This window comes from Acinonyx jubatus, chromosome D4 (assembly GCF_027475565.1).
Source record: "Acinonyx jubatus isolate Ajub_Pintada_27869175 chromosome D4, VMU_Ajub_asm_v1.0, whole genome shotgun sequence".
Taxonomy (NCBI): domain Eukaryota; kingdom Metazoa; phylum Chordata; class Mammalia; order Carnivora; family Felidae; genus Acinonyx; species Acinonyx jubatus.
The window spans coordinates 33,649,667-33,676,548 of record NC_069391.1 but is presented as its reverse complement, the minus strand read 5'-3'; the positions used below and the strand labels follow the sequence as shown (position 1 = coordinate 33,676,548).

At 41.7% G+C, this 26,882-nt stretch overlaps 1 long non-coding RNA gene across 1 annotated transcript in view; it reads right to left on the bottom strand.

The window, feature by feature from the left end:
• LOC128312166 (uncharacterized) overlaps positions 1–18,403 on the bottom strand; it is a 73,867-nt gene extending 55,464 nt beyond the window's left edge. The window contains exons 1-2 of the long non-coding RNA XR_008291110.1: positions 14,980–18,403; positions 14,563–14,616 (exon numbers count right to left, since the gene is read on the bottom strand). This is a non-coding gene — a long non-coding RNA (uncharacterized LOC128312166). The remainder of the gene's footprint in view (positions 1–14,562; positions 14,617–14,979) is intronic.
• Between the last annotated feature and the right edge of the window lie 8,479 nt (positions 18,404–26,882).

Below are 26,882 nucleotides of genomic sequence, written 5' to 3'. Positions count from 1 at the left end.
ATGGTTGATTGAAGGGGGAGAACAACAGGGCCAGGTGGCAAAAGGCCATAAGATCAGGACTAGAAGACTGGACTTTATTGTGTAGGCAGCATACAGTCAAAGGTCTGGGGCTCGCCTTGAAAAGAGGACCACAGCTGGGTGTGAAGCTCTCCTCCCCAGACCTACCCACACCCTCATGGGATGTTGTACAGCCCCACGGTCAATCCTTTCCATAACTTCAACAGAACTGTGGTGTCAAGAGAGACAACCTTTTAGGTTTTTGACACAATTGCCCTTCACTTGTAGAGAAATATATCAAGATGGAATGAGAGTGGTGAAGGTGATGTGAATGGCTCCCAGCAAAGTAGCAGACGAAATACCCCGGAAGCTCCCTGCAACAAAACACCCAGAAATGCTGAGTAATATTTGTTTTAGTCATTTTAAATATATAGGAAATGTTGCAGGAAAGTAAGGGCATTTCCAAGATCAAAACAAAGGGAGAGCTGAAACCCAGAAAAGATAGAGAGTTGCAGCAGTCTTACAGAGGAGCTGTCAAGGTAATAAGGGAACCCGGAGCTTCCCTTCCAAGTAGGAGATAAGCTTATTAAGGATTGTGCAAGAAGGCTCCCTGGGAGTCCCTGACTGCTCTCTGCTTACAGTGCTTGGAAAAGCCAGGACTATTTTGTCTAGGGAGACAACTGGTGTGGTGGAGAGAGCCCCTGACCTGGCCTCTAACCTCCCACATCACTCCTTCCCTTCTCCAAGCCTCAATTTTATTTTTTTACAACTGACCTCCACAACTGACCTCACAGAGTTGCTGGGAAAATGTATTCATATTCATTCAACAAATCCATACTGACCATGGAGTGTGACAAGTGCTGGGATATGGAGTTGAACACGATAAAATCCCTGCCTTCAAGGGATTCATGTTCTAGTGAGTGAAAAGAGAAAACAGAGAACAATATGGGAAAGAGATAGTAAAGATATGCACTAGGTGGAGATGAGGGAACTCTCCCCAGCCTTGGCCAACAGGCTTTGGGAAGTAGTGTCTGAGTTGAGTCACGAAGGATGGGTAGGAGTTGCTCACAAGAAGGTGGGGAGGGGATTCCAGGTATGAGCAGAGCCCAGAGTCTGGAGCAGCCTGGCATGTATAGGGAACTACATAATGGTGCAGTGCTACTGGGTGATAAAATGCAGCTGGAGTATGGTGGGAGAAAAAGGCCAACAGAGATGCAGCTCACATGGCTGGAAGATGAGGCCTTGCACATGCACCACTGAAAGTTATATGAATTTCAGAAAAACGCCTTGCTTCTTGCAATAATTTACAATCCTCTTCCCACAATCATAACACCTATGGCTGACATCAGAGTAAGTCAGGCTACCCCTTTGAGTTTGCCTGGGTTCCCCAGAAAGCAGAGCATGATTCAGGGGGCTTACGAGCTACTCTTTTATTAGGGAGTAGCAGTGAGGGATAAGGGGAGTGAAGCAGAAAGGAGAGAAGGCCAATACAAGGATGCATTATGGAGATGGCCGCTGCTAAATGAGCCTCATTTTCCAGCTCATGGAAATGCCCCCAGGCCATCTGCGTCTCAGGTAGAGTGACCAATTGTCCTGGCTTTCATAGGACTGAATTGCCTAGGATTTCCCAGGACATGAGACTTACAGTGCTAAAACCAGGAAAGTCCCAGGCAAATCAGAATTAGTTTGTCTACCCTGGTCACAGGACTGTTTTGGGGGAAGAAGGGGAAGAATGGATCCACGAGTTCCCTTTCCCAGTGGTTGAAGTTTCCCCCACGGATGCTAATTTCCCCCATATTTCTGGGTTGTGCATAAATGGGCATCATATGGGTTCTACAGCAGAGTCACCAGGGAAGTCCCAGGATGGAGGAGAAAGTTATGCAACATGGGCCTACATAAGGCACTATCAGGGTGAGACCACAGGAAGCTGGCAACCACACAAAAGTGGTAACTAGCAGCAGCTTAAATAAGAGATGGTCAGGCTGAAAAGATCTAAAGTAGTGCATCCTTCAGCCCTAATTTAAAGACATTAGTCCAGGCAATCTTATACCCTCACTTTGTGAGCTCTCATGGGTGTGCAACAATCGGCTCAGTGTCTTGGTGCCCTCTCCATGCCCATCATGAATATAGCAGATAAATACTCTTAAATTATAAAAGTCCTAGGGGTGCTTGGCTAGCGCAGTTGGAAGAGCAGGTAACTCTCGATCTCGGGTTTGTGAGCTCGAGCCCCATGTGGAGTGTAGTGATTACTTAAATAAATCTTTTAAAAAATTATAAAAATCCAAAATATCTACTAGGGAATAGAAAGAAAGGCACTCCGAGATTGTAAGGGATTATAGGTCATTAGTAGGTGGACATCTTTTTTTTTTAACATTATGGTTTTTTACTAATTTTTTTTAACATTTATTTATTTTTGAGAGACAGAGAGAGACAGAGCATGAACAGAGGAGGGGCAGAGGGAGAGGAGACACAGAAACTGAAGTAGGCTCCAGGCTCTGAGCTGTCAGCACAGAGCCTGATGTGGGACTCAAACCCACAAATCGTGAGATCATGACCTGAGCTGAAGTCAGACGCTTAATCGACTGAGCCACCCAGGCTCCCCTAATGTTTATTTATTTTTGAGAGAAAGAGAATGCAAGCTGGGGAGGACAGAGAGAGAGGGAGACAGAGAATCTGAAGCATGCTCCATACTGTCAACACAAAGCCCAACTCAGGGTTCGAACCCACAAACCATGAGATCACGACCTGAGCCAAAGCCGGACACTCAACCGACTGAGCCACCCAGGGGCCCCTAGGTGGACATCTTTAATAGACAAGCAAACACAAGATGACAGAAAGATACAATTGGGTCTAATCCAGAAAGCAATGGGAATGGAATATTAACCAGAGTTGCTCTGAATCCAGATCCCTCACCTCTTAATCATGGAGTTCAGAACTGCTCTCCTAATTCAACTTGAAGCCACTGGATGTCCTTGTCACGGTACCCCCATGCTGCCTCAGCACATAAGCAAATACACTAAAACCACAGGAGTAGATGAGACAGCCCAAAGAATGGCCTACAGAATGACAAGGTATGTAAAACAAGGATGGATCCTGAAGAACATTAATATTTTTAAAAATTTTTTTAATGTGTATTTATTTTTGAGAGAGAGAGAGCGAGCCAGGCAGGGGCACAGAGAGAGGGAGACACAGAATCCAAAGCAAGTTTCAGGCTCTGAGCTGTCAGCACAGAGCCTGATGTGGGGCTCAAACTCACAAACCATGAGATCACGACCTGAGCTGAAGTCAGACACTGAATGAGCCACCTAGATGGCCCAAGAACATTAATATTTTTTAAAAGGTCAGGAGAGAAGGAGCCCACAAAGGAGACAAGTAAGAGTAGAATCAGGAAAATTCAGTGTTGCGTGTAGTACCAAAGGAAAGGCTTCTCAGCTGTAAAATGCAGGGGGGAAAAAAAGTTAAGTCTGATAAGGATTGAAACACTTCCAATGGGTTTGGCTATTAGAGGTTCCTGGTGTCCTTAGGGAAACCTAGGTGGGGGCAGGAGGCAGAGTATGGTGAGCTCTGGAGTGAACAGGCAGTAAAGAAGTAGGAATGGTGAGTACTAACTACTCTTTAAAGAAATTTGGATAAGATTAGTAAACCAGTTGAAAGGCAAGAAGAAGATAATTGTTAGAACAAGATCCTAGAGAAAGCTGGAGGGGATGAATGAGGTCCAGAGTATAGGGGGACAGATTGGCCTTGAAGAGAATGAGGGACATTCTGAGAATGAGATAAAGGGGGTGATGTTGGATTGGAGGATAAGAAAGTGGGAAAACAGGGAAGGTCGCACTTGATGGTCTCAATTGCCCCATGAAGTATGACATACAGAGAGGGGTATGGGAAACTATGGGGTGTGAATAGTTGTTCAGAGAAATGGAAGGATGAATAAAAGGATTGCTAAGTGGCACTAAGAGCCTGGCTGAGACTGAAGACCCTGAACACGTTGCTGTATGGTAGTGATTTGTTCATTTATTCATTTGTTAATCCACCCATTTTGGATCACATCAATGATTGTTGGTTCTGACTGGAAATTAATCAGTGAGTTAGTTTTGGTCATATAGATAGACACAGGTCAGAGTTTCATAAAGATCAGAGCTCCAAGTCGTCATCATGACTCCATCACAGCCACACCTACCAAGTGATCTCATCCTTCACCACAGCTTCCGCTACCAGGTGGATGCTGATGACCTCCAAATCTTTAACCCCAGTCCAAATCTTCTCCTGGGATTTAAGACCAGCATATACCCAACAGACACCTCAGTCTCAACATAACCAAATCCATACTCACCAACTTCATCCCTGAATCTGCTCCAGCAGGGGAGTGGACCTCCTTGGACTGCCTATGTACACAAGGGTATCAGGTTTCCTTTTCAATATCTAATTCCTTGCCTGGTTCTAAAATTGCCACCTCCAAAGGCTTCCCCTTCAGATCAGGATTCATGACATTCAAGGGCTACATATGGCTCTACTCACTTGAAATCCCAAAAGAAATGTTTAAATATCTCTTCTAGATTCCCCCAACAGACTGCATACCCACACCATGACTCACTATAAGCCACTACAATTAACCAACGCCACCCAGCATTGAAGGTTTCCTGCTGCCATAGCCCAAGCACCAGCTCAGAGGTTCTGCCAAAGAATTAATGTCAGCACTTAAGATCACAGAAAAGAAAAAATAGATCTAAATTCATACCATCACCTTACCTTGGCCAACTGTGTCCAACCTCTCAAAGCCAAGTGAGGACACAACTCTACTGTAAAGTGGTTTAGACCACAGCCCCGTTGGAATAACAAATGGACTTCTTCCTCCCTGCAAAGGATTATGGCACCTTGACCAGGCTCATCAGGAAAAAGCATGTTGATTGATTGATCACATCTGCCACAAGGACAGGCACAAGGTAGGGAGGTAACACCAGTATGGGAGAGCTTCACATGTAAAAAGGCTTCATTAGACTACAAACCTCCACTAGACCTTAATTAAAGACTTGCAAGTCTTACTACTGGTTATGGGGCACACAATTGTTTCATGTTAGCATGTTTATTCACTCATTCTTTTGTTCATTTAGATTTATTGAATGTTTACTATGTACCAGATACTGGCCTGGGCACTAGGAACACAGCTGTAAATAAGACAAACAAGATCCCTGCTCTTATAGGGCTTTCATCCCAGCAGGCCTAACAAATAAGAAAATGGTAGGTAGAGATAAGTGCTGCACAGATAATGAAACAAGATGATGTGATTCAGATTATCGGAATGACCCCTTTCGATGGACTGTATCAGGGAAAGCCGTGAAATATGATCTGGAGACAGTTCCAGGCAGAGGGAACACCTAGTACAAAAACCTTAAGGCAGGAAATAATTTATGTGTTCAAGGGAAGGAAAAAAGGCCAGCATACTGATGAGGAAGAGACTGGTTCAAAAAGACACTGGAGAGATAAATACAGGCTAGATCACACAGAGCTTTGCAGGCCAGGATAAAGAGTTTAGACCCTATTCTTGGTGCTTTGAAAACCCATTTAAAGGCTCTCAGCAGAAGAGTTGGCATGATCTGATTTATACTTTTAAATAACCACTCTGGCTGCTGAGTGGAAAATACAGAGTAGGGGAACAGGAGAGAGACAGGGAGACCAGTTAAGAGACCACTACAATAATGCATTAGAGTTAATGTTGGCTTGAACAAAGACAGAAATGGTGATGATTAAGAAAAGTTTCAAATTCTTGATTAGTTCTAGAGAGACATTCAATAGGACTTGGTTATAAGGGGTGAGAAAGATCAATAAATCAGATATATCCAAGGTTTTAGGCCTGATAACCTATGTGAATGGGTATTATTTATTGGAATAGGGAGGGTGGAAGGAAGAACAGGTTTAAAGGTGGGAAGAACCAAAAGTTTGATTTGGAACAAGTTAAATCTAAGACATTTATCAGACATCCAAGTGAAGGTACTCAATATATTTTTGGATATTTATGAGTCAAGGTCTAAGATACAGGCAGAGCTAGAGATGAGAGTGTTGGAGGGCTCTGTTGCATAGAGTGTACCCAAAGCTTTGGACCAGAGAAGATCACTAGCAGAAGAGGATGCAGAGAAGGAGATCTACAGTCAAGACTTGGAGCACTCTGACATTTGGAAGGCAAGCAGCAATAAGGCTGCCAGCACAAAGGGGTAGCCAAAAGCATGTGATACTCCAGAAGCGAAGTGAAGAAAGTAATTCAAGAAGGGAGTGGTCAAGAAGGGAGTATCAAATACTGCAGAAAGATCACGTAAGAACAGAAAAGTGACCACTGGAGGCCAGATGACCTCATCAGAGTCCCAGTGGACCAGGCGGGGTGGGGGGGAGGAAGAGAACCCCAATCGCAGAGGGCCAACCAGAGAACAGGAGGTGAGGAAGTAGAAACAGGTGACAAATGCATGGAAAGGGCTGCCGTGAAAGGCAGCAGAGAAATAGGACATCAGCTGCAGGAAGACACTGTAAGCAGTGATAATGGAATAGGTATACATTTTGTTAGAAAAGATCTGGGTGAAGAGGCGCCTGCGTGGCTCAGTCAGTTAAGCATCCAACTCTTGGTTTTGGTTCAGGTCATAATCTCACGGTTTGTGAGTTTGAGCCCTCCATCAGGCTTCACAATGACAGTGCAGAGCCTGCTTGGGACTCTCTTTCTCCCTCTCTCTCTGTCCCTTCCCCATTCACTCTCTGTCTCTCTCTCAAAATACATAAATAACTTTTAATATATATATATATATACACACACACACATATATATAACATATGTATATATATAATATATATGTATATATATTATATATGTTATATATATGTATACATATGTATACATATATATAACATATATATACATATATACATATGTATACATATATATAACATATATATATAACATATATATATATAACATATATATTATATATACATATATATATATATATATATATATATATATATATATATATATATAAAAAAAAGATCTGGGTGGACAGAAAACAACCAGGGATGCAGCAGAGATGGGAGAATTGAAAAAAGAGGTCAGAGGATTAAGCTCACAAGTAGATCTTTTATTTTTAATGTTTATTTTTGAAAGAGCACACGTGGGGGAGGGGCAGAGAGAGGGAGACAGAGGATCCGAAGTAGGCTCTGCACTGACAGCAGTGAGCCTGATGTGGTGCCCAAACTCAGGAACCACGAGATCATGACCTGAACTGAAGTTGGACGCTTAGCCGACTGAACCACCCAGGTGCCCTGAAAAGTGTATCTTTTGATAAAAACAGGGACACTTCATACATAGCAATATGTAATCAGGCAGGAAATAGGGAAACAAATTTGGATGAATTGGGAGGTATGGTGGGAAGATAAGGGTGTTCCTATCTAACTGTTACATTTATCAGTGATCTGGAAGGTAAGGTCATCAGATGACGGGGAGGGGCATGGAATGGACGGCCCCTCCTGAGAGGCCCTCCTAATGAGTGGGGAAGAAAGGAGGTAAGGATGTAAAATAATTGTGTTGGGGAGTGGGAAGTAAACACCCAGAGAAGGGTGGGAAGATTGCTGAACAGGACTGAGTGCTTACCTGAGATCTGTGGCCAGGAGTTTAAAGTGAGACCAACAGGTCTGGGTATGTGTTTCCTCCTATGATGTCTATTTGCTTGAGTTCCGGTATGTAGTAAGAAGACATGCAGGCTTCCTGAGAGAAAATATGAAGGAAGAAGAGAAAAAAAAAAAAAGGAATTAAGAGTGCCTGAAGAGGGCAGTTATGATGATGAACCACAAAAATAAGCTGGTTAAGAGAAGAAGTGAGAACATGAGGGAAATGACAGAGTGAAAAAGTGGGAGGGCCAATGTTTTGGAAGTCTTGATGAAGTGGAAATATTACCCCCAGGAAGCTGAAATCAGAATAAGTGGGGGTCAGAGAGTAGGATGCCTAGATTTTTGGTGATGATATGGTCATGGATATGACAAAGGACTGGGTGGCTGGGGTGGGGGTGGGAGTGGGGGGTTCAGATCAAAGGAGGAGATCACAAAGGAGATGAAATAAAGACATGGGGCTGACAGGTCAGCATGTTGGATAGCTCATCCACATGGATGCTGAAGTCACCAGGAATGATGTCAGGAAAAAGAACAAACAGGAAGAAAGTATGTGATAGCTAAAGATACTAATGAAAGAGGGTAAAGAGTGCATTAAAGTGTACTTCAGAGGAATGGAGTTTGGAAGGAAGAGGAGGAAAAAACAGATTCGGAATTGACAACAGAAAGCAAGGAGGCCCTACCTAGCTCACCCCACCTGCCCACCTATCCCACCTGCCCCACCTTCAGGCCCTCATGTACCCAATGTTTAAGAGAAGAGACTCCTCCACCTGAAAGGGTTGTGGAAGAAACAGTGTCACAAGCAGACATCCAGCTTTCACTTAGAGAAGAGGTTGAGGATATTGGGGAGAGTGTTGTTGACAGCCATGAGTTCACAAACCCACAGAGGAAGAGTCTGGGAGTGTCAGAAGAGGTGGGAAATGAAGTCACATTAGAGTAGCATGGAGATTAAGGTCCCACTGACTTGCAGAGCTTGGGTTTCTGGAGATGACTGAAGCAAACAGAAGTGTGAAGAATCTGAGGATTTCCTAGAGAAAGATGGCCTTGAGACAGAAGGCTCATGGCTGGTGGACAACAATTCTCTTCTGTGCTGGTGAGTGGGGCAGAAATCAGAGAGTGAGCCCCATAAGGGATTGTTCTTCTAGGTGGCCAGCCCTGGAGTTCACTGTGAAGGCTTCTGAGGAGGGGATGTACCTGATACTGGATCCTTAGAACCATTTTTCTCTCTGGTGACACAGTGTTATGGCAATCTGGAGTACAAGGCACACAGAACCTGCTGCTCTGCTCCTGGGTGGTGCAGTGGTGTGGGGGCAGCCTCCCAAATCACTCCCCATTAGTGTCATTCATGTAAACACCATGGTGGTTTCTCAGTTGGAGTCTGCAGATCCATCTTCAAGTTTTCAGGAGGAATTTTAATTTTTCTATCTTAATAATAATCTTAAAAAAAAAATAAAATCATACCCTGTATCATCTAGAGGTAGGATTGCCAGAGAAAACACAGGACTCACAGTTAAATTTGAATTTCAGATAAACAACAAATACTTTTTTAGTATAATTACAGTCCAGATATTGCATAGGACATACTTAAATACTAAAAAATTATACTTTACCCCTAACTATTGCCACATGACGTCAGTGTCTGTATTAATCAGGGTTCTCCAGAGATACACAGGATGAGTTAGCAAGGTGGTGACCCAGGAAAGCGAATGGTGTAGTTCCAGTCCAAGTCCAAAGGCCTGAGAACCAGGAGATTTGATGGTATAGTTCTGGTCTGAAGGCTGACAGGTTTGGGATTTAAAAAAAAAAAAGCCAATGTCCTAGTTCAAAAGCAATCAGGTAAGAATTCTCTCTTACTCAGGAAAGTGTTGGCCTTTTTAGCCTGTGCAAGCCTTCAACTGATTGGATGAGGCCCATCCACATTAAGGGAGGAAAATCTGCTTTATTCAATCTAATGATTTAATGTTTACTTATTTATTTTTGAGAGAGAAAAAACGCACATGTGTGCGAGCAGGGGAGGGGTGGAGAAAGAGGGAGACAGAGAATCCGAAATAGTATTTAGTCTAAAGATCTAAATTTTAATCTTATACCAAAACACCCTCATAAAAACATCAAAATAATGTTTGACCAAATATCATTGTGGCCTAACCAAAATGACACATAAAATTAACCATCGCATTGCCCATGTTTGTATTTTTATGATGGAATAGGGACAAACCAATAGTGCTTTTATTATAACAGTTAATGAGAAAAGAGAGACAGACCTAATCTCAAGGTGTTAACTAAAGACGAAACAATACCACAGGCCTGTAAGAAGCAAGCTTTCAGAAGTTTGAATGGAAAAAGACTGTGGGAGAACTGAGTCATCCCATGCACAGAGTAGTAAAGACATGACAAATTCAAAAGAATCTTCCCCTTAACAGGTCAGCCTCACGGTAATGTTGCAAATAGCCTGCGAGTGTCAGCAAGAAAAGAAATCCATCACACTGAATGCATTAGTTTGGATTTTGATGGGTTTGTAGCATTGTATTTACTTTGTAAATTTGTTTTGATTTTACTATATATAAGAGGGTTATATCTACTTTTATATATGTATATATATATATTTAAATTACATTAAATTAAAATACATTTAAGTCAATACTAGGGGAGTCTATAATATTTTTGTCCTTTTAAATGGGTCCATTAGATGATTACCCTTCGTTTGAGAAACACATATATAATGTAAAAGATTTTTGGCCCTTTTTGAGGAGATTTGTATTTGGGAGCATTTCATTTGTAGACTTCATTGAATTAGATGCTACTAAAGCTTTTTTAAAATAACAAATTGAAAAAAAAAGTGTATACTATGGGCTATGTTGCTTGGAAAGTGTTGCCCATCATATTTTCTCTCAGAGATACACAAAGCATTTTAGCAAATAAAAGGCTCTGAGAAATCTGACAGAAAAGGATGTCAAATGTTGTTTCAGTCAGTGTTTCCCAAGCTTATGTGAGCAAAGAATATCTCCACTGCAGCAACTATTAATATTCTGAGGAATAGCTTTCTTTGAAAAATCAGTTTGAAAAACACTCATCCATAACTCTATCCAAATGGGGATACTCTATCCGACATGTTTGTGCCAAGGACCCCTCTAGCAGTCTAGTGAGGCATATGGGCATCTTAGAAGAATGTACTGAATAAAATAAAACATATTTTACTGCATAAAATAAAACATAAAGGATTACAAAGGAAGCCAATTATACTGAAATACGGCTTTCAAAATATTTTTTTTAAATGGGAGTACCTAAAAGAGAGAGGGAAGAGGGAACAGAAAAAATATTAAAGGAATAATGGCTGAGGACCATATCTATATGATTCTATTTATATGAAATATCTAAAATAGGGAAATCTATAGAGACCACGAGTAGACAAAGGGGGCACACTAGAAGACAGCAGGAAAAAGAGGAGGGTTTCCCTTTGGAATAATGAAATGCTCTAAAATTGATTTTGGTGATGGATGTCCATCATCCATATATATAATTATGTACATTTAATTGTACAGTTTACATGGGTTAATTATATGGTATGTAAATTATATCTCAATAAATGTTTTTAAAATTATGATCAAAAATTTTCCAATTATGTTGAAAACTATAAATGCACACAGATCCAAGAAGCCCAATAAACCCCAAACAGAAGAAATATAAAAACTACACCAAAGCACATTGTATTCAAATTGCTCAAAACAAACGATAAAGAGAAAAATCTTGAAAGCAGCCTGAGACACATTATGCACAGTGGGAAAAAGAGATGACAAAGGATTTATTGTTAAATGCAATGAAAGGTACAAGACAGTAGAGCAAAATCTTTTATACACAAGAAAAGAAAAACTGTCAACCTAGAATTCTACACACAGTGAAATTATCTTTTAAAAACAAAGGCAACACAATGAGATTCCACCTCAACCCATTAGGACGGCTACTATCCAAACAATGGAAAACAATTAAGTGTTGACAAGGATCTGGAGAAACTGAAACCTTCCTGCCTTGCTGGTGGGAATATAAAATGATGCAGCCACTGTGGAAAACAGTTTGGTGGTCCCTCAAAAAAATTAAACATAAAGTCACCAATATGATCCAGTAACTCCACTCGTAGGTATATACCCAATATAACTGAAGGTAGGTGTTCAAACAACAATCTATACAAGATATATATAGTCAAAAATGATGTGTACTGTACACTTAAAAATTTGGTTAAGAAGGTAGATCTCATGTTCCTACAATATATATATTTTAAATATACACAAAAGGGGCGCCTGGGTGGCTCAGTCGGTTGAACATCCGACTTCAGCTCAGGTCATGATCTTGCAGTTGATGAGTTCCAGCCCTGCATCAGGCTCTGTGCTGACAGCTCAGAGCCTGGAGCCTGCTTCTGATTCTATGTCTCCCTCTTTCTCTGCCCCTCCCCCACTCATGCTCTGTCTCTCTCTGTCTCAAAAATAAAGATAAACATTAAAATACACACACACACACACACACACACACACACACAAATGTTCATAGTAGCACTATTCACAATCCCCAAAAAGGCAAAAACAAATACAAATGTCCACCATCTGATGAATGGATAAACAAAGCTGGTATATCTATACAATGGAATATTATTTGGACACAAAAAGGAATGAAGTAGTGATACATGCTACAACATGATGAACTCCAAAAACATACTAAGTAAAAGAAACCAGTCATAAAGAGCTACATGTTGTAGGATTCCATTTATTCCATATCCCATTACGAAATATCCAGAATAGGCAAATCTATAGAGAGAGAATGCACATTAGTGACTGCCAGAGTCTGGGGAAGGGGAGAATGGGGAGTGTCTTCCTAAAGAGTATGGGGCTTCCCTGCCTCTGATACTGTGTCTCCCTCTCTCTCTCTGCCCCTCCCTTGCTCACACTCTGTCATTCTCTCCCTCTCTCTCTCTCTCTCTCTCAAAAATAAATATTCAAAAAAAATTTTTTAAGAGTGTGGGCTTCCTTTTGGATTACAAAAATATCCTGCAACTACAGTGGTAATGATTCACAATACTGTGAATGTACTAAATGCCACTGAATTGCACACTTTAAAATAGTTAAATGGTAAATGTTATGCTTGTGTATTTTATCACAATTTTTAAAACCACAATGACATACACTACACACTTATTAAAATGATTAAAATTTAAAAAACTAAAGGACTAATTATACTAATTATCAGCAAAGATATGGAAGAAATAGAAGCCTCCACCGTAGATTACTGGTGGGAATGTATGTTACTATCACTTTGGAAAACAGTTTGGTGGTTTCTTAAAAAGTCCCACATATACCAACTACTACATGATTCAGCCATTCATTTACCAGGTGTCCCAAGAAAATGAACACACATGTCCACACACAGACTCATGCACAAATGTTTATAGCAATTTTACTGTAATAGCCAAAAACTATTGGAAACAACCACAGTCCATCAACAGAGGAATGGATAAATCATGGTATATCCATACAACAGAATACTACTCAGCAATACAAAAAAGTAAGTTATTGGCACATGCAACAACCTGGGAGAATCTCAAAAGAATTGAGTGATGAGAAGCCAGACAGAAATGAGTATATGCTGTATGATTCCATTTATATAAAATTTTAGGAAATGCAAATAAGCTATTATGACAAAAGCAGGTCAGTGGTTTCCTGGTGATCAGGTGATAGGGTGGGGGTTGGTGGTAAGCAACAGGGAAAGGAGTTTCAAAAAGACACAAGGAAAGTTTTGTGGGTGAAGTATATTTTCACCATCATAACTGTAGACATTTTTTCACAGGTATATACCCATGCCAAAACTTATCAAATCACACACTTTAAATATGTGGAATTTATTGCATTTCAATTATATCTCACTGAAACTCCTAACAACATTTTAAAAGTATATGTGATAATATAGGTTTAGGGAAGAAAATATAAATCAAGCTTATATTTACTACTAGATTATGCAATTTTAATGTTTTTGCTTTAAAATATTTAAATCTTGTTCCAAAAGGTGAAAGTAATGTTTAAAACATTTACTAGGCACTGCACTCAGTGTATTATACTGATTGCTCTAATGATAAATGTATTGGTCAGAACAAGCTAGATTAAGCCACAGTAACACACAGCTAAATCTGAGTGGCTTAATACCAACAGGGTTTATTTCTTATTCACTCCACACATCCACAATAGTTGATAGGAGGTTACATTCATGGTAATCTCTCTGAGACCCAGGCCAAAAAGCTCCAACATTCTGAAATGTGGCCTCCACGCAGCTGGTGAAGAATGAACTAAACGGTCAAGTCCAGCCCACAGGGTACAGCTTTATTTCAAGGGGCCAGGGGAGTGAATGCCTCCATGTGCCCAGAAGTAGAGGAGAAATGGATGTTGGTAAACATTAATAATGTACCACAATTCCCCATGGCACTAAAAATTATTTCCACACCAAAACATGACAAAAGAATTGAAACAATGTACTCCGTGAGCCAGAGATTTTACCCAGAAAAGGTGGGAGAACTGCCAATTCCATCCACACTCACATCTCCTATATTCTCTTTTACACCTAACAGAGAGCCAAAATTCAGGGGAACCCAGGGGCATCTAAGTGGCAACTCAATTTGACTTTTAAAAGTCTCCTAACTGCCTAGAAATCACCTCTTTTACACTTGCTATGCATGCCATCAAATACCTACTCACTCATTCAGTAGCTGTCCCCTATGCCCAGATGCTGAAGAAAGCCATGGTGGGGGGGGGGGGGTCTGCTCTCAAGAGGTCTAAACAAGGTGCTATGGGAACAGGAGTTTTTCCGAAGAAGGTCTTAAACTTTAACCTAACCACTTTTTTTCTACTTCTGTGATATACATCTGGGTCCCACCTTGCCAGCTCTACAGCTTACCAGCTCCATGGCCATAGGCGATACCTTCACCTTTCTGAGGCTCAGTTTCCTCACCTGTAAAACGGGAATAATAAGGCTTACCTCCCAAGATTGTTGTGAGAACAAGAATGAGATCACGTCTATGGAAATGCTTTGTAAACTGTAAAGTTTTGTGTCAGTCCAAGTTATCACCACCATCACCATCATCATGGCTGTCTTGCACTGTCTAGAAGGGGAGCCCCAGGGTTGGGGAAGGCCCAGAGGAGAGAGGGGCTCCCAGCCTGACCCTAGACTCCACTGGAGGCAGGGCCTCTCTCTAATTAACTCGTCCTGGCAAAAGTTCCTTGCTGGACATGTTTGCCTACCGGGGAAGAGCCAGGTGAGGCTTCCAGGGGCCGCCCACTGGCCCTGACACACGGGGGAGGAAGGATGACTCACCAGCCCTGTAACAGCCTCGCTGACAGGTCTCTTGGCCCAACCCCTGGCACAGACGGTAGAGGGCTGGCAAGGGTGCAGCAGGGCCATCAGGTTTTCAAGAAGAGGGAGAACCAGAGGAAGATGAAAAGAGGGAGGGGAAGAAAAAGGAGAGATAAAGGAAAAGGCACAAAAAGGCAAAAGGAAGAAATGAAGAAAAGGAAAGCAGAACGTGGTTACCAGGGGCTGAGGGGAGGAGGAAATAAGAAGTTGTTATTCGATGGATATTTTGCAAGGTGAAAAAAAAAAAAGTTCTGGAGATAGTTGCAAAACAGTGTGAATGTGCTTAACATCACCATACACTTAAGATGGTAAATTTTATATTGTTTTTACCATAATTAAAAACAGACCTTAGAAAATTATTTTTTTAAGTGAAGAAATGATAAGGGGGAGGAAGGAGGGAGACAGGGGAGGGGGGAGGAGCGAGGAAGCGATGGAGGAAGGGAGAGAAGGATGTAGAGAGGGAGGCAAGAGGGAAAAGGAAGGAAGAAGGATAGAGAGGTGAAGGAAGAAAGGAGGGAGGGATGAAAGGGAACGCCTCACAGTGGACTAGCTAGCAGCACACCCCGCCGGCTTTCCTCCAGTCAGCCCTGGGCGCAGGGGACTGGGGCTCGGGCGCCGGGCTGAGCGTGACGTCATCGCGCCGCGCCGCCTCCCGCGTCCCGGCGTTGTGCAACCGCGTGGCGTGGTACCTAGCCCCACCGGTGGGTCCCGCTCTCCTTGGGTGGCTGCGAGTCCCTTGGCCTTTGGCTTTCTGCCCGGCCAGCCCCGATGGCGGCAGGAAGGCGATAATTGCCCAGAGACGCAGCACTTATCTGGCCCGGTTGTGCAAGGCGCGCAAGAGGGAGGGCCCCGGGCAGCGGCTCTCACGCCTCAGCGGCTAGGCATGCGCGCGGGGGCGACGAGCGAACGGTGGTCTCGGGGCGGTTGGTGGGGGGGCGCCTCCAGGAGTTCCCGCTGGAGCGGCCGCCTCCCTACTCGGGGAAGAAAGGCGAGCGTGATCGCATGCTCGTCGTTGGAGAAGGGGAGGACCTGGGTTCCCAACCTGGTCCTGCACCTGCCAAGAGGCATGAAGTCGGACAAGTCACTTGCTTCTGGGCCCCAGGCTCCTCTGTGCACTAGAAGTAAAATTACTACCTCTCCTGGTGGTTGTGAGGATTAGAAATAATGCAAGTGAGGCCTAGAGCAGTGCCAGCACACATTAGGCACACACTGAATGGTGGCCATTATTTCTCCTGTCACCCACTCCAGGAGCTCACGCTAAAATTCTATGTGCTAGGCTCTCCCTCCTGGCCCACAGCCTGCCAATCAAGACCTGGGTTCAAATTTTATCTGTCACTGACTTGCTGGACCTTAGGAAATTTGTCTTCCCTCTCTGGTCTTCAGTTTCCTCTTCCAAAATTGTATGATGAAGGTTCCCACCCCAGTAATCTGTTGGGAGGTTTAAATGAGGTAATCTTTGAGAAAATGTGAGGTACAGATCTGTGTCAGATTCTGCCAACCGTTGTCTGAAAAATTCCTTTCCCTTGGTTTCCATGACAACAGGCACTCAAGGTTTTCTTCCTACTTCTGGCTATTTCTTCCTAGTGTCTCTGTCCTCCCTTACACACCCCTTACAAGTTGATGTGCCTTGAGGTTCTGTCTTAGACATTCCTTGGTGAGGGGTGACTTCACTGCATCTTCCCCAAGACTTCAGGTCCCAGCAGCCACTTCAGCCCAGATCTCTCTTCTAGAGATTCACATGTTTACAGGAACCGTTTAGCATGTTCCAAAACTGAACATAATCATCTTCCTATCACAAAGCTATAGGGCAATGTCTAGGTTCTCCGTTTTCCCCCGGGTCAAAAAAGAACCTGAGAGCCGTCTTTAAGGCTTCTCTTTCTCCCATCCTCGTCCTATCCAATCACTAAGTCCTATCCTTTTACCGCTCTAATGTCCCTTTAGCCTGTCTTTACCACTCCTGCTGTCATTATCTCAGTCTTGGCAACTGCCATATTGCTCACCTGGGAGACTGCAACAGCCTCCTCAGCCTCCTAACTTGTCACTCTGTGTTCATTCTTGTCCCCTCCAACATACTCTACACTGAAGACACAGTAGCCATCCTAAAATACAAATCTTCCATCACTCTGCATCGGTTTTTTTCCTTAGTTCTCCCATTAGTTTCCTGTTCCTTGCCTGCCTTCCAAACTCTAACCAGATGAAATTTATTTCCGTCCTAAGAGTGCTATGACTTTGGGCCTTCTCACATGCTGTCTCTCTTTGTTTGGCTCACTCCTGTTTATCCTACAGATCTCCACCTAGCTGCTTCCTTTGCATAGCTTTCCATGATCTTCCCAAACCTTGACTAACATAGGCAACCCTCCTATTTGCTCTTAAAGTAGTAATACATAAACTTGTATCGTTTTATACAAACTTTCTAGAAAGCAAAAAGAAATGTGTATTAAAATCTTTTAATATGGTCAAATCTGTCAACCCAGCAATTCCTCTTCTGAGAAATTTAAGAAAGCCTGAAACATGTACACAAATATTTAAGGACACTGACATTCATCAGAGTGAAAAATAGAAATAACCAAAAGGTCCAACAAGGGATTGGTTAAATATCACACCCATACAATGGAATACTTTGAAGCCATTAAAGATGTGGAGTATGTAACAGATGGAAAATTGCTTACAGTATAATGTTAGCTGGGGAAAGCAGGTTCAAAATGCTAGGTATATACTGCAGGGATCTAATTTTTTCATTTAAATCCACATAGAAAAACGCATCTGGAAGAATGCATGCCAAAATAGTAAGAGTGATCATCTCTAGGTGATGGGATTATGAGAGATTTTAATTTTGTTCATTTTGCTTATCTATGTTTTCACCCATAATCCTTTATTTGCTAATTATATGATTTTTGAAAAAAATAAAATGTTTGTTGATTGATTGGGTATTCTTGTCCAGAGGCCTGAGCCGACCTGGCTGGGATAGATAGGCCTCTCAGAGCTCTTTGCCTGCTTGAGAAGGGAGGGGCCTAAACACCAGAACAAAATGCTTCTCACTTGTGCCTGATTCAAATCCATAGCAATGCCAGCAGGAAGGAAAAACTGTTGCTCTTTTGGTAGAGATGGATACTAGAAGAATTTTCACTCATTGAAGAATTTGGCTTAGGAATTTCCAGGCTGGTAGTATTCAGAGAGACCTTGGAGATTTTCAAATTGTGCACCCTTATCTTGGAATTGGGGGACCAGAAACCCAAAGATGTCGGTGACTTGCCAACCCTGCCAGATCGCATAGGAAGGTAATGGCAGAGCCAGAATTTGAACATTTTTCCTCACTCCCTGGTTCCTCTTCATTCTACTATAAGTTTCCACCCCCCATCCCCAGCAACTAATGCCAAGACTATTCCCCCCCTCCACACACACAGAAGCAAGCTGCTAGATTTCCATCCAAACTCCATACATCCAGAAAACAAACCACCCTTGGATTCATTTAACTTTTTACCATGGGGCTCTCTTACACTAATCCTTGAGAAATTGACCCACCTAAATGGTCTACCAAGTTCTGTTCTCAAGAATATCCAACTCAGTAACAATTACATTCCAAACTCCACTGTTTTCTATATGCCTATATGCCAAGCACATTTCCATAAGATATTCCGTTTTATTTTTATATTTTTATTTTATTCTCCCAGTAGCTCTACAATGCAGGTATAACTGTCCTATTGCCCTATGAGGAAAGTGAGACTCAAGAAGGTTAAATAACTTTGTCAGGGTCATATCCATAAGCGCCACAGCTGGGATTCAAATTCCCACTCACAGTAGACCCTGCCTGTACCAGTGTTTCCCTGGTCCACACTGCCATCCCAGAGCAGATGTCCTTTCTATAATCTGCTGAGAGGCATTTTTGAGACTGACAGGATATCAGAGCTAAAGAGACCTTGGAGATCCTTATTTCACATTTCCACATTTTATTTCATTCTTCCAGCAAACCATGTTGCACAGAGTAGTTTATACCATGAACTATGGGTACAGGACCTGAACTTAAACCCTGGCCCTGCCACTCACTAATTGTGTGACTTTGGGCAAGTTACTTAACCTCTCTGTGCCTCAGATTCCTCATCTGCAGAGTGTAGATAATAATACTATTTAATTCACAGAATTGTTACAATGCTTAAATGAGTTACAATGTGAAAGTACACAAAACAGTGCTTGGCACATGGTAAGCTCTCCATAAACAGCTTTTGCCCTCGTCATTACTATACTGTTTTTACTACTTCTAAGAGCTTATGATGTACCAGGTGTTAAGATAGTGAGGGTAGGAGCACCTGAGTGGCTCAGTCGGTTAAATGTCCGACTTCAGCTCAGGTCATGATCTCACGGTTCGTGAGTTTGAGCCCGACGTTGGGCTCTGTGCTGACAGCTCAGATCTTGGAGCCTGCTTTGGAGTCTGTGTCTCCCTCTTTCACTGCTCCTCCCCGCCTGCGCTCTGTGCCTCTCTCTCTCTCTCTTAAAAATAAATAAACATTAAAACATTTTTTAAAAAGATAGTGAAGGGGAAAACAAAGATAACATAGACACGTCGTCTCCTCAAGAAACTCATAGTATAGAAGAAGAATGCAGAAACCATATATAATTATATTTTAACAATGTGACAAATGCAATAACAGATTTGTGTGGACACTCCAGGAGTGGTGTGACTTCTCCAAGGCAGCAGCAAAATTAGGACTTGAGCCAGGGTGTCCTGAGCCTCCTTCCATCCCACTTCATTGATTGGGAATTTGCACATAGCACATAACAGGTAAGACCCAAAACCTCTCCACAAAGCATCAAAAGGAGACTCCTAAGGCCATGGCTGACTCAGCTGAAGATGTTACTAGTGTATAGATAAAGGCAATAAACATTTACTGAATGAGTCAATGAGTCAAAGGCATTGGTGAGAAGATGGCCAACTTTTCCCTCACTCTCACCTCCTCAATGTACAGGCATGAGGCAGTGGCACAGGATGAAGCAGCAGTGAGCCCTGGGGGACAGCTGGTTACCACCACTTTCTCCTCAAAAAGATGGTATATTGGGACACCACCATTCACTGGCTCCTCCTTCACCATAGCTGTTTCTGGTGCCCTCAAGGGAAATGTTTAGCTCATTCAATTCAACCACTTCCACAATTATATCATTTATATGTGTCTGACTCTGCAGAGAAAAAGGTGAATCAGCTTCAATCCCTGCCCTCAAGGAGCTTGAATTCCAAAAGAAGAAATAAACCATGACAAATTGCTATCTTGCAACGTAGAAAGTGCTTGGGGGGCCCAAGAAAGAGATGGACCAAAGACAACCAGAATCCAGGTAATAAGAGCTCACGTGGATAGTTGAATAATGGCCCCCAAAGAGGTCCATATGCTGATCCCTGGGACCTGTGAATATTATTTTATGTGTCAAAGGGTCTTTGCAGGTGTGATGAAATTAAGAAACTTGAGATGGGGATATTATCCTGGATTATCTGGGTGGGCCCTAAATGTAATCACAAGTATCCTTGTAAAAGGGAGGCAGAGGGAGACTTGACTACAGAGAAGTGAGGATGAAAGCAAGAGACTAGAATGATTCCAGGAAAGCAAGAAGAGAAAAGGAAATGGATTCTCCCTAGAGCCCTCCTGAAGGAAACAGCCCTGCCTACACCTTGAAATTAGTCCAGTGAAACTATTTCCCCCTTCTGGCCTCTGGAACTTAAGACAATGTTGTTTTAAGCCACCAAGTCTATGGTGATTTGTTTGGGCAACCATAGGAATCTAATATGGATAGATTGCTGCCTAGATGTTAAGCATTCTAACTGGGTTTTGCACATGAACTCTAGAGTCACATTGCCTGGGTTCAAGTCCTGGCTTGTGTAGCTTTGGTCAACTTACCTTCTGGGCTTCAGTTCTTTATTTATAGATGAGAAATAATATTTAGTACCCCTCCCAGAGGAATGGTATAAGGAATAATGTGTAGGAGATATTACTAATGCTCACTATTATTTGGTTCTTTCCTTCCATAAGAGTCTGAACTTTCTGTCCCTTGCAGAAAGGTGGCACTAGTTCTGGCAAATGAAATGTACGCAGTGAAAAGCCTCTGCGGGACCTGGGCCATCTGACCACTAATTCACATGTTGCCATGGGCAAGTCACAAGTTCTCTCAGCCTCAGTGACATCACAAACCTCTCTAGTGCCCCTTCCAATCTCACTCTCTAAGACTCTGGGCATCATGTGTCAAAATGGACAGTAAATAAGAGAAAAGAGAAGAGATTTAAAAGGGATCATGGGAACAGTATGAAACCCGTGGGGTATGTGTGACATGGATTTCCCAGAGTATATGTGCAAACCACCCAGAAAGGCACTGGGATGATCCATCTATATGTTGCCTACAGGAGACTCACTTTAGACATAAAGATACATGCAGATTGAAAGAGAAGGGATGGTAAAACATTTACCATACAAATGGAAGCAAAAAGGAAGCTGGGGTAACAAGAGACAAAGACAGATACTACATCATGATGAAGGGAACAATCCAACAAAAGGATGTACTAATTATAAATATGTATGCACCCAACATCAGAGCACCTAAATACGTAAAGCAACTACTAACAGACAAAAAGGAAGACTGACCATAATACAATATTAGTAAGGGACTTTAACATCCCACTTATATCCATGGACAGATCATCCAGACAGAACATCAACAAGGAAACAGTGGCGTTGAATGACACACTGGACCAGATGGACATAACAGATATATTAGGAACATTACATCAAAAAACAGCACAATATACATTCTTTTCAAGTGCACATGGAGCATTCTCCAGAATAGACCACATATTAGGCCACAAGACAAGCCTCAACAAATTTAAAAAGATCGAAGTCATACCATGCATCTTTTTCTGACCACAATGGTATGAAACTACAAGTCTGGTAAGAAACAACCTGGAAGGAACATAATTACATGGAGGCTAAATAACACGCTACTAAACAATGAATGGGTCAACCAAGAAATCAAAGAGGAAATTTTTTTAAAAGACACTGGGATGAACTTAGTTATTATAATAGCTAATTAATTAATTATGGCAAATGATACTGGGTTTCCATCTGAAGTTTCTTTTCAGAATAAATTTATGTTTAAAAAAAGTAAGTTGATTTAAATAGGAAATATTGATTAAACAATCTCACAGGTGGTTTGTGGATGTGGCAAAAATTGTAAAGAAGGAATCAAAAGACTAAAATCTGGGCAACTTCCCTGGAACAGTGAAAAGAAAATGGCTTTTGAATCATATGGACCAGGGGTAGAATCCAGTTCCTCCACATGCTGGTAGTTGCCTCAATCAAATTACTCAAGTTTCAGAGATAGTTTCCTTATTGTTTTTAAAGGGGGATCATTATCCCTTCTTTATAGGGATTGGGTCGGTGTGAGGATTATGACTTACTTTCACCATTGCTGACCTTGTATTTTTCCTTCTTATTGTTACTTGTGGGTCTTGACCCAATTTGTAAATTGGGTGCTGATCCAAACCACATTCCCAGAAGGGCTGGCTAGGCTCTAAGGAGATAGGGCCCAGCAGGGCCTGCTTCCTGCCCTCCAGGAGCTCCTAGCCTAGTGGGGCAACTGACCTAGACTCAAAGATCCACAGTCCACAACCAAAGTGCTGTAGGGAGACAGACAGATACAGTGGCATGCAGGTATTAAGATGGCTCAAGGAGAGTCATGGTGCCAGAGATGAGTCTCAAGTCATGTGTAAGATTTTAACAGGCAGATGTGGGAAGGGAATGTATGCTAGCTTACCTCACCTCTCTGAGCCTCAGTTTCCTCTTTTGTAAAATACAAATAATACCACCTACCTTTTGCCATTTTACTGTGAGGATTAAGTAGGATAAAACATGGGAAGCACCTACCACAGTGCCAGGTTCATATGAGGCACTGGGTAATGGAGGCAATTACTTTACTATTATGTTGGATAATAAAAGCCCCAGTGGGTGGCCCCCTTCCATAATGGAATTATCTCCTCCTTCCCTATGACTCACCTCCAGGGGCTGGCCCAGCAGAGGGGATGTCCCAGGCTCCTGGGCAGGTTGGAACTATCAAGTTCCTTAGAATAAGGCCTTTATTTCACAAGAGGTCTGTGCTCATGGCTCCTCGTCCAATGGCCCCCATTTTGCAAACAGATGCCAGGTCCCCAAGAAAAGGAACATTTTCCCCCCAGTGCCAGAGCTGGGCCTTATGTCCAGATTTCTACCATCTAAGAAGAAAAAGACCATGCCTCTGAGTCAAACCCAGGTCCTCAAGAGCCTGCTATGCAGAAGCCCAGAGAGAATTGCTGAGAAGAAGCAGGAATGTGGGGTCCTGGAGATCTGGGTTCAAATCCACTCAGTTGTTGTCTGAACCAGGATCATACCCCTTTCCCCCTCTAGGCCTCAGTGTTCTAAGAAGACTGGGTTAGTGGGCTTATATTCCCACCCATGGCTGACTATCAAAACACATACCAGGATAGCACAAACCAATTAGAGCAGACATTGGCAGGGCCCTGTGGTCCCCTCCTGGGCTAGGCATGAACACTTTGCTTGTTGGGGAAGTATAAAACATGTAGCGTGTGCAGTATGTTTCCCAAAGTGAAAATGGGTCAACTTCACATCTCCCTCCCCTTCTCCTTACCTCCCCTCAAGTGCCTAGCCCTGTGCCTGATATATGCTGGCTCCAACTCAAGATCAAATGTGTGTCCTTCAAGTCTCTCTTCCTGAAGAAGGTCCACATTCCCAAAGAAGAGGCAAGGACTCCATGATTGTTTTTAAAAGCCTTATTGAAGTATAATTTATGTACCACAAAATTCACCTATTTTAAGTGTATAATTCAATGACTTATAACAAAAATTTACAGAGCTGTTCCTTCATCACCATAGTCCAGTTTTGGAACATTTCCATCATCCCACTAGGACCCCTCACACCTATCACTTCCCATTCCTGTCCAGCCCCAGGCAAGTACTAATCTGCCTTCCCTTTCCATAAATGTGCTTTTTCTGGACATTTCCTATAAATGAAATCATATAATATGTGGTGTTTTGTGTCTGGCTTCTTTCATTTAGCATAATTTTGGGGAGGTTCATCCCTGTTGTAGCATGTGTCAATACTTTATTCCTCACCTTAGTCATTTCATATGCCTGGCACCCTACTCATGCCTGGCACATTGTAGGTGCTCAGTAAGAGGCTGAGGAATTTCACATGAAGACCAGAGACCCTTCCAAAATGAGGGCAGCTACCAGCCAAAGAAATTCCAGTCAGCCTCAAAGGTGCTGTGGATGATGTGCTGATCCCCATGCCCACTGCCAATAATGGGAACATAGCAATTTGTTTTTAAACCCGTAATTGTACACCAGTTGAATTGTCATGCCCTCAACTTCAGAGGTGTGCTGCAGCATCCCATCCACTTATTTTGAATTTGCCCTTATTCCCCCCTTACCTTGGCTCTGGAGGCCATGGTGACTCATTGCTCTGCAATTAACTCTTCTTCTTCAACCCTGAATTGCCTGAACTAGTTGGAGAAGAACGACACTCCAAATCCAACCTGTCTCCAACTATCACTGTAGAACTGACAATGTCTCCTTTCAAGTCTGTGAATTTTTGCTTCATGATTTTGGGACTCTATTTTCAGGTGTGTATATGTCTATAATTGCTATATAATTTAATACCCTTTGATAGGTTGAATTTATCAAGATATACTGTCCTTCTCTGTCTCTTGTAATCTTTTTCACTTAAAATCTACTTGTTTCCAAAAGCACAAGCAACAAAAATTAAAATAAACAAGTAGAACTACATTAAACTACTAAGCAACATACAGAATGGGAGAAAATATTTGCAAACCAATTATCTTATAAGAGTTACTATCTAAAATATATAAGGAACTCTTACAACTCAACAGAAAAAAAAAAAAAAAAAGCTGATTTTTTTTAAATGGCCGAATTACCTGAATAGACATTTTTCCAAAGATCTATAAATGGCCAACAGGCATACGAAAAAATGCTCAACATCACTAATCATCAGGGAAATGCAAATCAAAACCACAATGAGATATCACCTCAAACGTGTTAGGATGGCCATTATCAAAAAGTCAAAAGATAACAAGTGTTGGTAAGGCTATAGAGAAAAGGGAACACTTGTGAACTGTTGGTGGGAATGTAAATTGGTACAGCCATTATGAAAAACAGTATGGTTGTTCCCTCAAAAAATTAAGAACAGAACAACCATATGATCCAGGAATTTCACTTCAGGGTATTCATCCAAACAAAATAAAATCACTATCTTGAAGAGATATCTGCAATCTCCTGTTCATTGAAGCATTATTCACAATAGCCAGGATATGGAAACAACCTAGATGTCCACTGACAGATGAATGGATAAAGAAAATGTGGCATATAAACACAATGGAATCTTACTCAACCTTAAAAAAAAAAAAAAAAAAAAAAAAGGAAATCCCGCCATTTGCAACAGCATAGATAAATCTGAAGGGCACTATGCTAAGTGAAATAATCCAGACACTGAAAGACAAATATCACATTATTTCACTTATATGTGGAATCCAAAAAACAAACAAACGAAAGAAAAGTAGAACTTAGGGTAATAGAGAGTAGAAAGGTGGTTACCAGAGGCTAGGGAGTGGAAGGAAAGGAGAGATATTGATCAAAGGGTACACACTTTCAGTTACAAGATAAGATAAAAAGTTCTGTAGACCTAACGTACAGCATGGTGACTATAGTTAATAATAACACATTATATATCATACTTGAAATCTGTAAGAGAATAAATCCCAAGTATTGTCTTTCTCTCTCTCTCTCTCTTTCTCTCTCTCTCTCTCTCTCTCACACACACACACACAAACACACATACAAAGGGTAATCAATTAATTAATTAAATAATTAATTTGCAGTAAAAACATCACATTGTATAACTTAAAATATACAATTTTGTCAAAAATTTTTAAAAATTTAATTTTTTTTGTCTGATAATAATACACCCACCCCAGTTGTCTTTTGTTCACTATTTGTATACAATATCTTGGTTAATGTTTCAGGTACCTGCTTCTACAGGACAACTCCTAAACCTGTTGTACCCAAAATGCTGCTCTAGGTTTCCCTGAATCTTGATTTTGTGACCATTCAGAAGTTTTCTATTTCTCTTTCTTATGAATCCTTACAATAATCCATTAGCAAAGCAATCACCGAAACTCATTTTTTACCACTTGAAGTGGTTACATTAACAGAGCCTGGGAACGAAGGTAAAAACAACAACAAAAAAATCTGTAAGATAGGAGTGCACTCCATTCCATAAAGACATACATGGTGCATCTAAGATGCTGTAAAGGACCCTCAATTCAATTATTTATTCATTCCTTCATTTTACAGCCCCTAGGTACCCATTATATGCCAAGTCCTAAGCTGCACATAGCATTGAGTCATTAATAGTCCCTGCTGTCTAAGATTCAGAGGATGATGCAGACAAGCAGGGCCATTTAGACATTCATAGGCTATACCTCCGTCTCCTCATCTCTGATTTGGGGATAATAGCACACCATGGGGCTGCCATAAGGGTTAAATTAATTAAAACTCTGTAAAACACTTAGAATAGTGAATAATACATGAAAGCACTTAATAAATGTCACCTATCATCAATCATCATCATCATCACCATCAGCCTTAATCACTCTTTCTTTGGGAGCTACATCTCCCTAGTTAAAACTGAATTTTTACTATAAAAACTGATTTTAATGTAAGCATTTCTACTGCAAAGTAGGACATTTTGGTAATTTTTCTTTAGAACTTATGATTCTTTTCAGATATGCTCTTTTTATATTTGAGGTCCCATATATCTTTGGAA